We start from the raw sequence: 15,658 nt of genomic DNA on the forward strand, positions 1-15,658 counted from the left end.
CAAAAATAAAACCGATTTGTTTTCTGAAAACCCATTTTCAATGCGTTCATTACCATTGAACGTAAAATTCTGAGAATTCATCACAATTCATTAGGTCACCTGAACCAAATCGGGTGTCAACCGTAAGAACGGTGGTTGCATAGCATGGTCGAAGACAGGACCTTGTACTAGACCGAAAAATTATAGGGTGATCTTTACTATTGCTCCTACAAAGGATAGTAATTGCATCCGACACGTTGTAGACTATGAAACATCTGCATGTCATTAGACATTGCCTTAATAGTTGCTTGTTCAACGCTTTCCTTTACAACCGGACGGTAGTTTACTGAAAGGTAATATACGGAGCAAGTATACTGGACGTGTTGCTTTCCTAATACAAGGTTAGTGTGACAACCCGAAAATTTCTAACCAAATTTAAACTTTATCTTTATATTATTTCGACACGATAAGCAAAGTTTGTTAAGTTAAATCTCAAGAATTTTAAATTGTGTTCATACATTCCTTATAACCTCGACCAAATTTCGACGATTCACGAACCATTATATATAAATAAATATGTATATATATGTATATATATATATTATAACTTGAGAATATTAATAAAGTATTAAACGTATAATACTTTACATGAACGTATTTGTTTCAATATGTTTATCGATGGAATTAGAAGATAATATCAAATAATTGATTTATCAGATACATTATGATATGATTACGGGTCTATGTTATGAGGTCCACTGTGATTTAAGAAATCTATTCTTTTTGACAACATTTGGAAAATAGTAAAGTGATTTATAAGTAAGAACGTGAAGTGTAAATAACTTAGATGTTGGATATCGACAAGTTAAGTAACTCGACATTTTTCATCAAGATGATTTCATACGTTTATTTAACCTTTGAACTTTATCTCATGCTTCACCAATAAACTGTAATTTAAAAACTTGAAACCTATTATGAATATATATGATTCTACTTTTCTAAAACATTTTATGATATAACGATTTCTATTATGTTAACCTTTAAACAAAATGATTCTTAAAAATATATTTGGTTTTGGAAAACAAAATTATTATATTTATTTGATTTAGTTTCAAACGTACAAAAACGTTTTCAGTTTAAAAAAAACTTTATTATTAAAACGTATATAACTTTTATAAATATCTAGAACCACTTTTGAAAACTCATTACTTAACCAGTATGATAAAGATAACGATATTTATATTTTATTTTATTAAATATATATAACGATTTAAATTAATATTATATATATTTATACGCGTATTATACGTACATAGTTTTATACTTTTACTATACTTAAACTTTACCTTTACTTTATTTTTACTTTACTTTAACTTTAATAATTCACTTTAATAATTCATACTTTAATAATTCACTTTAATAATTCATACTTTAATAATTCACTTTAATAATTCATACTTTAATAATTCACTTTAATAATTCATACTTTAATAATTCACTTTAATAATTCAAAAATCTATTATAAATAGAATTCAATAGGTTTCATTATTTCATAGAAACTTGAAAATATTTTTCTCTAAACTCTCTCAATCGATTTACATATATATATATTTACTCCGTATTATTTCAAGATATTATTAGTATACATAAAATATTACGTCAGAGTGCTGTCCGAGTGATTTCGAAATTGTTTTTCGAATGGGATTGGATTAAGGAAATTATAGGTTATAGCTATGGAGGTGATTGGGTATGGTTCATGGGTATGCTCGTGAGGTCAATATAGTGTTTATCATCTCCGTTGCGTCTACGTACCTTTCCTGCAATATTGAATCTCAATATTGATACGTGAGTACTCATAATTTAACTTTTACATACTAATAGTGTATTCCTGACTAGTGCTCGAGTATATAGGATTATGCATGTTTGTACTTTTGATATTGCCTTTAGTTAGGTTATGTTGAATCCTAAATTAGTTATATATGCGACTGAGATAAGGTATAATATATGCATGTCGTTGGAAAGCTAGCGAAAAATTAAGAACTTTTCATTTAGATATCGAATGATTTCGATGAACGGATTTGAAGTTATAGTCCATCGAATTTTTGTATTATTATTAAAAATGATTATTATTATCGTCGTTATTATTGCCGTTCTAGTTTTATCTTATTATTATTATTATTTATATCAATAAAAGGATTTATCATTAAAAAATTGTTATTTTTTTATTATTACTATCGTTATTATCGTTAAAGTTATAATTAGTATTATTATTATTATTATCCAATTATTATTATTATTATTATTATTATTGGTATTATTATTATTATTATCATTATTAATATATATATATATCATTATTTAAAAATGGTTATTGTTATTGTTAATATTATTATTACTATATTATCATTAAGATAATTATTAGTATTATCGTTAATAATGTTATAGTTACTATCATTATTAATATTAGTGTAATTAAAACAAATATTTGTAACACCTAATTATTTTGATTACTATTATTATCATTATTACGAACACGATATAAAAGACGATTAAAAGCAATTAAACGAAACGATTAGAAAATAATGGGTAAGAGTATCATGATGAAATTAAAATATTATAAGATATTGATTTAGATAAAATTATCGTTCTTATTATTTTTATCATTACTATTATTATTAAAATTATCGTTAGTATTAAAACTATCATTTTAACAAAAATTATCATTTTAATAAGAATGTCATTGTTACTATAAAATATCATTATTATTATTATTTTAAATAGAATTATTATTTTAAAGATAATATTAAAAATTATCGTAAATATTAAAGTTATCATAATTAGAATTATCGTTTTACCATAATGTCATCTTAGTAATTATAAATATTGATATTCTTATAATAATAATTATTATTACAAAATAATACAACTTTTACTTACTATCATTATAGATATTATTTTATCAAATAAATATTTGATACAAACATATTTTACTACGTGTAATAACTTACTTTAATAATACCTATCATATTATCTTTATAATATTAAATGAACCCTATAAATTTTATTACTTAATATATATAAAAGTATATTTTATTATATAAATATAATATAAAATTTTATTTATTAAAAATAAATTATATTATTTACTCTAATAAATCTTTTAAAAATATTTAAAAATATAAAATGACGATATTTAAACTATATATTAATCATGTATAGATTTTTGGAAATTATTTTGAGTCAAATTTACTTTTGTTGATTTTGCATATTAGTCTCGAGCATTAGGATTGTGGTACACTATGACTTGACCTAATTTATTAGACAAATATTGACCAACACATAAATATATATAATTAATTTAGGTTCGTGAATTCGAGGCCAACCTTGCACTTGTTCAATGACGTTATATGTATTTTTACTACGAAATACAGTATGGTGAGTTTCATTTGCCTTTTTACCCTTTATATTTTTGGGACTGAGAATACATGCACTTTTATAAATGTTTGATGAAATAGACACAAGTAATTGAAACTACATTCTATGGTTGAATTATCGAAATCGAACATGCCCCTTTTTTATTAAAGTCTGGTAATCTAAGAATTAGGGAACAGACACCCTAATTGACGCGAATCCTAAAGATAGATCTATTGGGCCTAACAAACCCCATCCAAAGTACCGGATGCTTTAGTACTTCGAAATTTATATCATGTCCGAAGGAGGATCCCGGAATGATAGGGGATATTCTTATATGTATCTAGTTAATGTCGGTTACCAGGTGTTCACCATATGAATGATTATTTTTTGTCTCTATGCATGGGACGTATATTTATGAGAACTGGAAATGAAATTCTTGTGGTCTATTAAAATGATGGAAATAAATGATTATGATAAACTAATGAACTCACCAACCTTTTGGTTGACACTTTAAAGCATGTTTATTCTCAGGTGTTAAAGAAATCTTCCGCTGTGCATTTGCTCATTTTAAAGATATTACTTGGAGTCTTTCATAGCATATTTCGAAGAACGTTGCATTCGAGTCATTGAGTTCATCAAAGATTATTATTAAATCAATTTATAGTTGGATAGTGGATATTATGAAATGGTATGCATGCCTGTCAATTTTTGATGTAAAGAAAGATTGTCTTTTAAAAACGAATGCAATGTTTGTAAAATGTATCATATAGAGGTCAAATACCTCGCAATGTAATCAACTATTGTGAATCGTTTATAATGTATATGAACGGGTCCTTTCAGTTGGTATCAGAGCGGTGGTCTTAGCGAACCAGGTCTGCATTAGTGTGTCTAACTGATAAGTCGTTAGGATGCATTAGTGAGTCTGGACTTCGACCGTGTCTGCATGTCAAAAGTTTTGCTTATCATTTCTAGTCGGAAATCATCTGCTTATCATCCATAGGAAATTACCTGCTTATTATTATTAGTCTAGACACGTCTTGCTACATTAATTGCATGAGTAGTGTATAGACAAAATTCATATCTTAGCGTATCTGCTAAATCATATCTTATCGTATCTGTTACTTTAAACTTTGCCTGACATACCCCGCAAATTCCTCCGTAATCTATGAAATCTTTTGATCTCTATATATAGATATCCTATGTAAATAGAATACCACCCGATAGCCGAAAAATCATTTTATATCGAAAATCCTTTATCCAATCGTACGAAATGGAATTTGTCATCAGTTCAAGTCACTCGGATTCCGAAATGGAATCTCACTCAAGCTCCGAAAGCAGTGTGACCGGAATGGATCAACCAATCAGTCATCACCTATTCTGGATGAATTGGGGATGGGTTCGTAGCCTCCTCAATCATTGGAAACAAGAAGAAGGCGATCCTTTCCATCCACCACATTGCCCTCTTGGCGAAGAACCTGAAGCATTTACCGGCGAACCTGTTCGAGACACCATTTTCTCTCTCATTTCCAAGGTATCTCGTCACGATTATATACTATATCAAATTCTAGATTTTATTTATCCTCTCATTCCGACCGACAATCATCCTGGAATAATAGAAGAAGTCAACGAACTTCGCGCTCGAGTAGTGGCTTTGGAGAATATGGTGCAGAGATTACAAACACCAGCAGCATAACCAGTACCACCATCATCAACGCCAACAGTACCATTACCACCTCCAACCACGACCGCGTTGTAAACCTCAACTTCACAATCTGTCCCACGAGCATCAACGTCATACGCACCATAGATACCAAGGAGTACCAACAACAATAACTGACGAAGTATTAATTCATAACTTCATTGGAGAAACATTCCGCGGCGATTATATAATCTCTAAAGTCTTAGAGATTATCTAATCTAGCCCTAAACATAAATCAGTTAAGCGAACCAAAATGATAGAAGGAAGAGTAGAAACCCTGACAAAAATGGTGTGTGATTAACAAGTTAAACTTGTTTTACCAACAGCATCAACAATACCGTCAACGCCACCAGCATCGTCAGTACAGTCAACATCAGAATCAACAACACCTATAATATCACAAACTCCGTCAGTTCAAGAATCACTGTGGACATCATTACGAATCAATAACATGTATATTGTATCAACAAGTTATGAAGAATTAACTCATTCCCTCTGAAGAAATTATATATATATTATATATATATATATATATTTTGAAATAAAAAATAAATCTTTCCGTGCTAAGCTATTGTGTGTGAATCTTAACTACTCGGTTAATTCATATTACAAATATGCAATAATGTACGTCCCTCGCCCGCGACTTAACCATCGTTAACTACAATCTCTGTCTCAATTCAACAAATTCCAATTCCTAATAAATCAAGTATATATTTGATTTTACACTTCATCATTGATGTAACCGAAACTTTTCAGATAACATCATTCGTACTTTGAGAAGTTCACAAGAATTTAACGAAAACCAACATCACATCTCAACAAATAACGAAGTATTGATTCATAATTTCAATATTATTGAAGAAATACTTATGTAACCTCTAAAGCCTTCAAGGAATTATTCAATTCTAGTTCCAACCGTAAATCGAATGAGTTTAATTTAGTATTAAATCATTAAAATCTATGTTACATCTGAGGAGAATATATACATATATATTTTCATAAAGACTGTAATAAAATTCTTATGTACAAAATATTAATTGTGAAAATTTTTTAACGGGTAGGTAATACCCGAGAGATATATATATAAATTCACAATTAATATGTTACATTCTTCGAATCAGATCAAGCAAATTATCAATTATACTTCCTACTTTCACAATAATATACATTCTTTCATAGAAATCAAAACAACCATACTCATTCAAACCCAATTACATATTCTGATTTTAAAATCTCAGAATTCAATTCGAGATATAACCGGTACCATCACTTTTAGATTCCTACATCTTTCAAAGCTATACTTTGACTTCAAAAGTGTGTTAGAACATCAAACGTATACAAACAATTACAATCTGTGTTCAAACCCTTCGAAAATCTCTGAAGACACTTCAAATAATGAGCAATCGAGATGATGATCCAACCACATATTACCCACAGTTATGTACTTAAAAAGTTCTCGAAACCAAAGTCATAATTCAACACATATCTGTATCAGATCTTTTGGCATTTATTAGCAAAAAATAACCTTGCAATTCCTTTGCAAAGTAGCAAATTATATCACAGCTCCAGCAAGACAACTTCGATTTTTTCATTCGGGGTAGCCTTATCATAATTTTGATATATGTGATTACCCTTTTGTTACCGGAGAACCTTTCATATTCCACCACATTAGCAATAAACTTACCAACAACTTCACTGATCTTGGGCATTCCGAAGAATCTTTATATTTATCGAAACCTCATTATTTACTCATCTGCCTCTTGTAACGAGAATTGTCATACGAATCATTGGGAGTTAGCAATCAGTATTTTGAAATCTCACAGCATGTTGACGCCAACAGTTATACATAACGTCTATTTCCAAGGCTTACATACTTCGAATGTGAAGTTTCTGAAAAACACTCTGAACCGCGAACTAGTTCTCGAAATGCTGATGAAGCAACAAAAACTGTAAACGACCTTAGCAGTAAAAAGTTTGATGATAAAGATTAGTGTATTAACAAAGCTCGGAAATAGAGAAGTTTTGGAACTGGAAAACGGATTGAGCAAAGTATGAAGGAGGCTGTGGACAAATCACAAAGACTGAACCTGCCTTCAAAGAATCCAAATGATTCAGTGTCTGCTGAAGTCATTAATGAATACCTTGCTCCTGACACTAAACCCTTACAGACAATATTCTTCATCATCATTTGATATTAGAAATTCTAAGATATCATCGTATCTTTCATTATAAATATCCTCCATATTTCTGAAGATATTTCCATAACTATTCTTATCTGGAATCATTTATCTCTTTGCACTATCTGTATTACATCAAAAAGGAAACTGTTTAGTTCCTATACTCTGTAAACCTTTGAGTTTAAAATATGAATGTTTTTGAAGTAGTGTTGGAAACTGAAGCATGAGTTAGTATAATATAATGACACTTGATCAACGTGATTATATTACAGTAATTCATGCTGAGTTTCTAAATGGAACGTGATGATTCACAGATCATAACATCATTATGTGCCATGTTATACGACTCTTGTATTCTATTTAACCTCTAAAATATCAAGAAAATATTTCTTGATGATTCGGCCTTTTCCAAGGTATTCTAGTAATTTGACAAGTCAAGATCGTGCCATCACAATTTACTTCCTAGAACATTAACAATGTTCATTCCGAAATTCATATCTGTGAATTCTGGACCATTACAAGCGGTGCTTAATCGCAAGAAGAAGAAACGAAAGGACAAAACTCCGAAATAGAAATTGGGGTATAAATTGCAGCAAATAAAAGAGAGCATTAACTGTGGATGACAATGGTTAAAGAAGATAGAAACAGAGACTTTGAAATATAAGGGAAGATATAAAGCCCAACGACAAACCAAAAATTATAAACCATATATATCGATGCATATAGCAATATAAAGACACGGGAGAACTAGAAACACTATAAACCCAAGAGTATAGTAGAAGTAAATAGATTCTTCCGACGGTAGATGAAAAAGAAGAATGACCGATATGAAAGTTATAAGTATATCAAGAATCAGAACTGGATGGAGCATATTGATGAATACTTTAAAATATGAGTTGAGGGGGAAAGAATAGAAGGTGATGAAACATGACTAGGAACTTAGAAATCAACAGATTTAACTCACACAATGACGGAATAAGTGAATCAAACCCTCTAGTGAATAGGTTAAGCTCTTTGTGATTAATTTAGTCATACCACAACTAAATCAAGTGTGATTAGATCAACACCTAGAGCTATTATTCACCACCTGGGTGATTTGGGTTGAGAGAGAATCGGAGGAGCTCACCAGATCTGAGTGTGTGTAACAAATGAGAGGCTTAACCTAAAAATGAAGAACATAAGACTTTATATACCCCTGCTGTTGACTCACCCGTACGATTCATCCATCACACATACGAGTTGGCTTCATCAGCCGTACGGGTGATCACTCACTCGTGTCTTCTCATTTAGGTTGTAATTGTGACTTAGCTCAATATCAACCGTGCGTATAAGCCTATCAGCCGTACGAGTGAGGCTTCACTCGGACGTCTGACTAAGTCTAACATAGTCAAACATCTAAATCTCGTTCCTGCAGTTGCTATAACCACATACAAACACAGATAGGATAATAACGAACAATCATGGTGGCCTGTAAACTGTTGTACCTGCAATGGACGTGGGTAGATGTCTAGGGACTTGCATAAAATGCATCAAAAGAAGGTGTGAGTTGTAAGAAAATGAAGGAGGTGAATTTATAAGAAAATCTCCGACGGAACAATTAAAATGGACGATCGCATTTAAAACGGATCCTAATTCCTTTTGTTACCGGAGAATCAAATCTTATTACAAAGATTTTCTTCAAATCCCTTGAAATCTGGAAATCAATCATATCTACGTCAAATGATAAGATGAATCTACACTTACTCATTTCACTCTTCTATGTTAGCTTCATTCGTACTCTTCATATAAATGGATTGTTTATTCAAATTATTCGCTGATGATAAAACTCTAATTTTCAGCCGGTATGCATCATGAAAACATACTTATTATCATTCACGACTTTTCCACTCAAATTTCGGGACGAAATTTCTTTAACGGGTAGGTACTGTGACAACCCAAAAATTTCCAACCAAATTTAAACTTTATCTTTATATTATTTCGACACGATAAGCAAAGTTTGTTAAGTTAAATCTCAAGAATTTTAAATTGTGTTCATACATTCCTTATAACCTCGACCAAATTCCGACGATTCACGAACCATTATATATAAATAAATATGTATATATATGTATATATATATATTATAACTTGAGAATATTAATAAAGTATTAAACGTATAATACTTTACATGAACGTATTTGTTTCAATATGTTTATCGATGGAATTAGAAGATAATATCAAATAATTGATTTATCAGATACATTATGATATGATTACGGGTCTATGTTATGAGGTCCACTGTGATTTAAGAAATCTATTCTTTTTGACAACATTTGGAAAATAGTAAAGTGATTTATAAGTAAGAACGTGAAGTGTAAATAACTTAGATGTTGGATATCGACAAGTTAAGTAACTCGACATTTTTCATTAAGATGATTTCATACGTTTATTTAACCTTTGAACTTTATCTCATGCTTCACCAACAAACTGTAATTTAAAAACTTGAAACCTATTATGAATATATATGATTCTACTTTTCTAAAACATTTTATGATATAACGATTTCTATTATTTTAACCTTTAAACAAAATGATTCTTAAAAATATATTTGGTTTTGGAAAACAAAATTATTATATTTATTTGATTTAGTTTCAAACGTACAAAAACATTTTCAGTTTAAAAAGAACTTTATTATTAAAACGTATATAACTTTTATAAATATCTAGAACCACTTTTGAAAACTCATTACTTAACCAGTATGATAAAGATAACGATATTTATATTTTATTTTATTAAATATATATAACGATTTAAATTAATATTATATATATTTATACGCGTATTATACGTACATAGTTTTATACTTTTACTATACTTAAACTTTACCTTTACTTTATTTTTACTTTACTTTAACTTTAATAATTCACTTTAATAATTCATACTTTAATAATTCACTTTAATAATTCATACTTTAATAATTCACTTTAATAATTCATACTTTAATAATTCACTTTAATAATTCATACTTTAATAATTTACTTTAATAATTCAAAAATCTATTATAAATAGAATTCAATAGGTTTCATTATTTCATAGAAACTTGAAAATATTTTTCTCTAAACTCTCTCAATCGATTTACATATATATATTTACTCCGTATTATTTCAAGATATTATTAGTATACATAAAATATTATGTCAGAGTGCTGTCCGAGTGATTTCGAAATTGTTTTTCGAATGGGATTGGATTAAGGAAATTATGGGTTATAGCTATGGAGGTGATTGGGTATGGTTCATGGGTATGCTCGTGAGGTCAATATAGTGTTTATCATCTCCGTTGCGTCTACGTACCTTTCCTGCAATATTGAATCTCAATATTGATACGTGAGTACTCATAATTAAACTTTTACATACTAATAGTGTATCCCTGACTAGTGCTCGAGTATATAGGATTATGCATGTTTGTACTTTTGATATTGCCTTTAGTTAGGTTATGTTGAATCCTGAATTAGTTATATATGCGACTGAGATAAGGTATAATATATGCATGTCGTTGGAAAGCTAGCGAAAAATTAAGAACTTTTCATTTAGATATCGAATGATTTCGATGAACGGATTTGAAGTTATAGTCCATCGAATTTTTGTATTATTATTAAAAATGATTATTATTATCGTCGTTATTATTGCCGTTCTAGTTTTATCTTATTATTATTATTATTTTTATCAATAAAAGGATTTATCATTAAAAAAATTGTTATTTTTTTTATTATTACTATCGTTATTATCGTTAAAGTTATAATTAGTATTATTATTATTATTATCCAATTATTATTGTTATTATTATTATTATTGGTATTATTATTATTATTATCATTATTAATATATATATCATTATTTAAAAATGGTTATTGTTATTGTTAATATTATTATTACTATATTATCATTAAGATAATTATTAGTATTATCGTTAATAATGTTATAGTAACTATCATTATTAATATTAGTGTAATTAAAACAAATATTTGTAACACCTAATTATTTTGATTACTATTATTATCATTATTACGAACACGATATAAAAGACGATTAAAAGCAATTAAATGAAACGATTAGTAAATAATGGGTAAGAGTATCATGATGAAATTAAAATATTATAAGATATTGATTTAGATAAAATTATCGTTCTTATTATTTTTATCATTACTATTATTATTAAAATTATCGTTAGTATTAAAACTATCATTTTAACAAAAATTATCATTTTAATAAGAATGTCATTGTTACTATAAAATATCATTATTATTATTATTTTAAATAGAATTATTATTTTAAAGATAATATTAAAAATTATCGTAAATATTAAAGTTATCATAATTAGAATTATCGTTTTACCATAATGTCATCTTAGTAATTATAAATATTGATATTCTTATAATAATAATTATTATTACAAAATAATACAACTTTTACTTACTATCATTATAGATATTATTTTATCAAATAAATATTTGATACAAACATATTTTACTACGTGTAATAACTTACTTTAATAATACCTATCATATTATCTTTATAATATTAAATGAACCCTATAAATTTTATTACTTAATATATATAAAAGTATATTTTATTATATAAATATAATATAAAATTTTATTTATTAATAAATAAATTATATTATTTACTCTAATAAATCTTTTAAAAATATTTAAAAATATAAAACGACGATATTTAAACTATATATTAATCATGTATAGATTTTTAGAAATTATTTTGAGTCAAATTTACTTTTGTTGAGTTTTGCATATTAGTCTTGAGCATTAGGATTGTGGTACACTATGACTTGACCTAATTTGTTAGACAAATATTGACCAACACATAAATATATATAATTAATTTAGGTTCGTGAATCCGAGGCCAACCTTGCACTTGTTCAATGACGTTATATGTATTCTTACTACGAAATACAGTATGGTGAGTTTCATTTGCCTTTTTACCCTTTATATTTTTGGGACTGAGAATACATGCACTTTTATAAATGTTTGATGAAATAGACACAAGTAATTGAAACTACATTCTATGGTTGAATTATCGAAATCGAACATGCCCCTTTTTTATTAAAGTCTGGTAATCTAAGAATTAGGGAACAGACACCCTAATTGACCCGAATCCTAAAGATAGATCTATTGGGCCTAACAAACCCCATCCAAAGTACCGGATGCTTTAGTACTTCGAAATTTATATCATGTCCGAAGGAGGATCCCGGAATGATAGGGGATATTCTTATATGTATCTAGTTAATGTCGGTTACCAGGTGTTCACCATATGAATGATTATTTTTTATCTCTATGCATGGGACATATATTTATGAGAACTGGAAATGAAATTCTTGTGGTCTATTAAAATGATGGAAATAAATGATTATGATAAACTAATGAACTCACCAACCTTTTGGTTGACACTTTAAAGCATGTTTATTCTCAGGTGTTAAAGAAATCTTCCGCTGTGCATTTGCTCATTTTAAAGATATTACTTGGAGTCTTTCATAGCATATTTCGAAGAACGTTGCATTCGAGTCATTGAGTTCATCAAAGATTATTATTAAATCAATTTATAGTTGGATAGTGGATATTATGAAATGGTATGCATGCCTGTCAATTTTTTATGTAAAGAAAGATTGTCTTTTAAAAACGAATGCAATGTTTGTAAAATGTATCCTATAGAGGTCAAATACCTCGCAATGTAATCAACTATTGTGAATCGTTTATAATGTATATGAACGGGTCCTTTCAGTTAGCAAGTGGGTGACACAAAACCACAAATTTTGAGCTAAAAATTGAAAATATGAAACCCACAAAACCCACAAAAACATTTTGCAACACCGGTGAAGGGTTATTTCGGAAAACTTGTCTAGGATAAAATCTAGCTTGAATTTTCAAAAGATCAAATGTTTTCATAAAGATCCAATTTCCTTAAAGGATCTAAATTTTCATAGTCATGTGGGACTGTAAACTACATCGTTACTATCATTGTTTATATCGACGTATCAAAATCACTGATGTATAAAGTGTGAGAATAAAAAAGTGATATGAGTGAAGTGTGATTTAATTTCAAGTTCTGTATTGCTTGAGGACAAGCAACGTTCAAGTGTGGGGATATTTGATAGTGCTCTAAATGAACATATATTTAGTATCAATATCCTTCCAATATGTAAAACTTTTAGTTACTATTGTTTTATTTTTATGTAATAATCGTTTAAATAAATAAGTGTGAAGACAAAAGAAGAAAACAACGATTTGAAGACGCAAATGACCAAAAAGCTCAAATGTACAAGATACAATCCAAGTGGTTCAATTTATTGATGAGAAACGTCTAAAAATTACAAGAGTACGAACCGCGAAACGCAAAGTACAAGATATCTCAGCGTACAAGATATCAACGCGCAACGCAACGGACCAAAAATTACAAGTCAACTATGCACATGAATATAATATAATATATATATAATTCATAATAATAATATAATATAATAATCAATATAATATAAAAATATAATAAATAAAGAATCACATGAAAGATTGCTACGTTTGAAATTCATGGCATCCACTAAAATCAACAAGTTGCAATTATTATCACCTAACAATCAAAGTACTACAGTGCCAATATTTGGCTATAAATACGGAGGAAATTCAGCATTCAGAGGACACACCATCACATATCTCTTACTCTCTATATAATTTATAATATATATATATTAGTCTAGTTTAATATTAGATTAGTTTAGTTAATGTAATGGTTATTTACGGGTTTTAAAGTCGGAACTTTGTCCGTGTAAAGCTACGCGATAAATAATCATTGTAAGTTATGTTCTCCATTTTAAATTAATGTCTCGTAACTAAGTTATTATTATGCTTATTTGAGCCGAAGTAATCATGATGTTGGACTAAATATTAAGACGGGGTTATTAAACTTTGGACCATAATTAAGGTTTGGGCAAAAGACCGACACTTGTGGAAATTGGACTATGGGTTATTAATAGATGGGGGTATTGTCTAATTGAGTGACAACTCATTGGAGTCTGTCGAACCTATCTTCAAATTAATTAACCTAATAATTAATAATGATTATGGTTGTCCTATTTAGTGACGTTCATACGGAATCTATTATAATCATTTAACTAATTATTCGGGTTGGGTAATTGATTATTCAAACTGATCAAGTGGGTAAATTAATATTCATATCTAATCAAAACAGGGGTGGATTACATACAGTGATAACTGGTGTAATTGTTGAAAGAAGTGATAACTGCGTCATAGTTTAAATCCTTAATTAGTTGGAATATTTGACTTCGGGTATAAGGGTAATTTGACGAGGACACTTGCACTTTATATTTATGACCGATGGACTATTATGGACAAAAACCAGATAGACATATCAAATAAACAAGGACAAAGGACAATTAACCCAGAGTAATAAATTAAAATCAAAACGTTAAACATCATGCTTACGGAAGTTTAAATAAGCATAATATATTTTATTTTATATTTCCTCGTACTTTTATTTATTGTCATTTTAATTATTGTTATTTATTTTATCGTTTTTTAAATATCGTCATTTACTTTACTCTTGAATTAAAATATAAAATCGACAAACCAGTCATTAAACGGTAAACTCCCTTTTATATATTATTACTAATAATAATTATATATATTTTGTACAAATATGGTTGTTTAAAAATATAGTGTAAAATAAGTCGTCTCTGTGGAACGAACCAGACTTACTAAAAACTATACTACTCTACGATTAGGTACATTGCCTATAGTGTTTTAGCATCCCATTTGTAAATAAATAATTAAAACTTGTGTAATATGTATCGTATTTCGTAGTAAAAATATAGTATATTTCGTACACCTCCGCTCGCACATCAACCTGTCATAGCTTGAAAGACCAAAATACCCTTCTTATTTACAAGATATCACAGAACTGCCCCAACAAATTTTAGACGTGGTGCGCCGCACCAGCTAAAGGTGCGCCGCACCTTTGTGCTGAAATTTTAGGATCTTACACATCTATTTCAATTTAGTCAGTTTAAAAGAACGACCATATGTCACACTTTCCACCATTAACCTTAGGATAAATATAGAGAGTTGATTTAGACCCAACCTTGCAAATATTAAATTCTATCTGATTTACCTTAGATTGTCCTTACGCCTAACGACATGTAAAAACTTGACTACATTGGGTATATCAGTGACATTGTGGGCGTAAATAGTTAGCACAAAATAGGCCAACATCCCATATAGAGTCTTTCTACTAACAACTAAGCTATTTGAGCCTTCACCTAAGCTCTCATTGTTTTCTTGCTCGGGGACATCTTGAAAAGGGAAATCGAACGTCAAAATGGAAATGTT

Source organism: Rutidosis leptorrhynchoides, chromosome 7 (assembly GCF_046630445.1).
Source record: "Rutidosis leptorrhynchoides isolate AG116_Rl617_1_P2 chromosome 7, CSIRO_AGI_Rlap_v1, whole genome shotgun sequence".
In the NCBI taxonomy this organism is placed as follows: Eukaryota; Viridiplantae; Streptophyta; class Magnoliopsida; order Asterales; family Asteraceae; genus Rutidosis; species Rutidosis leptorrhynchoides.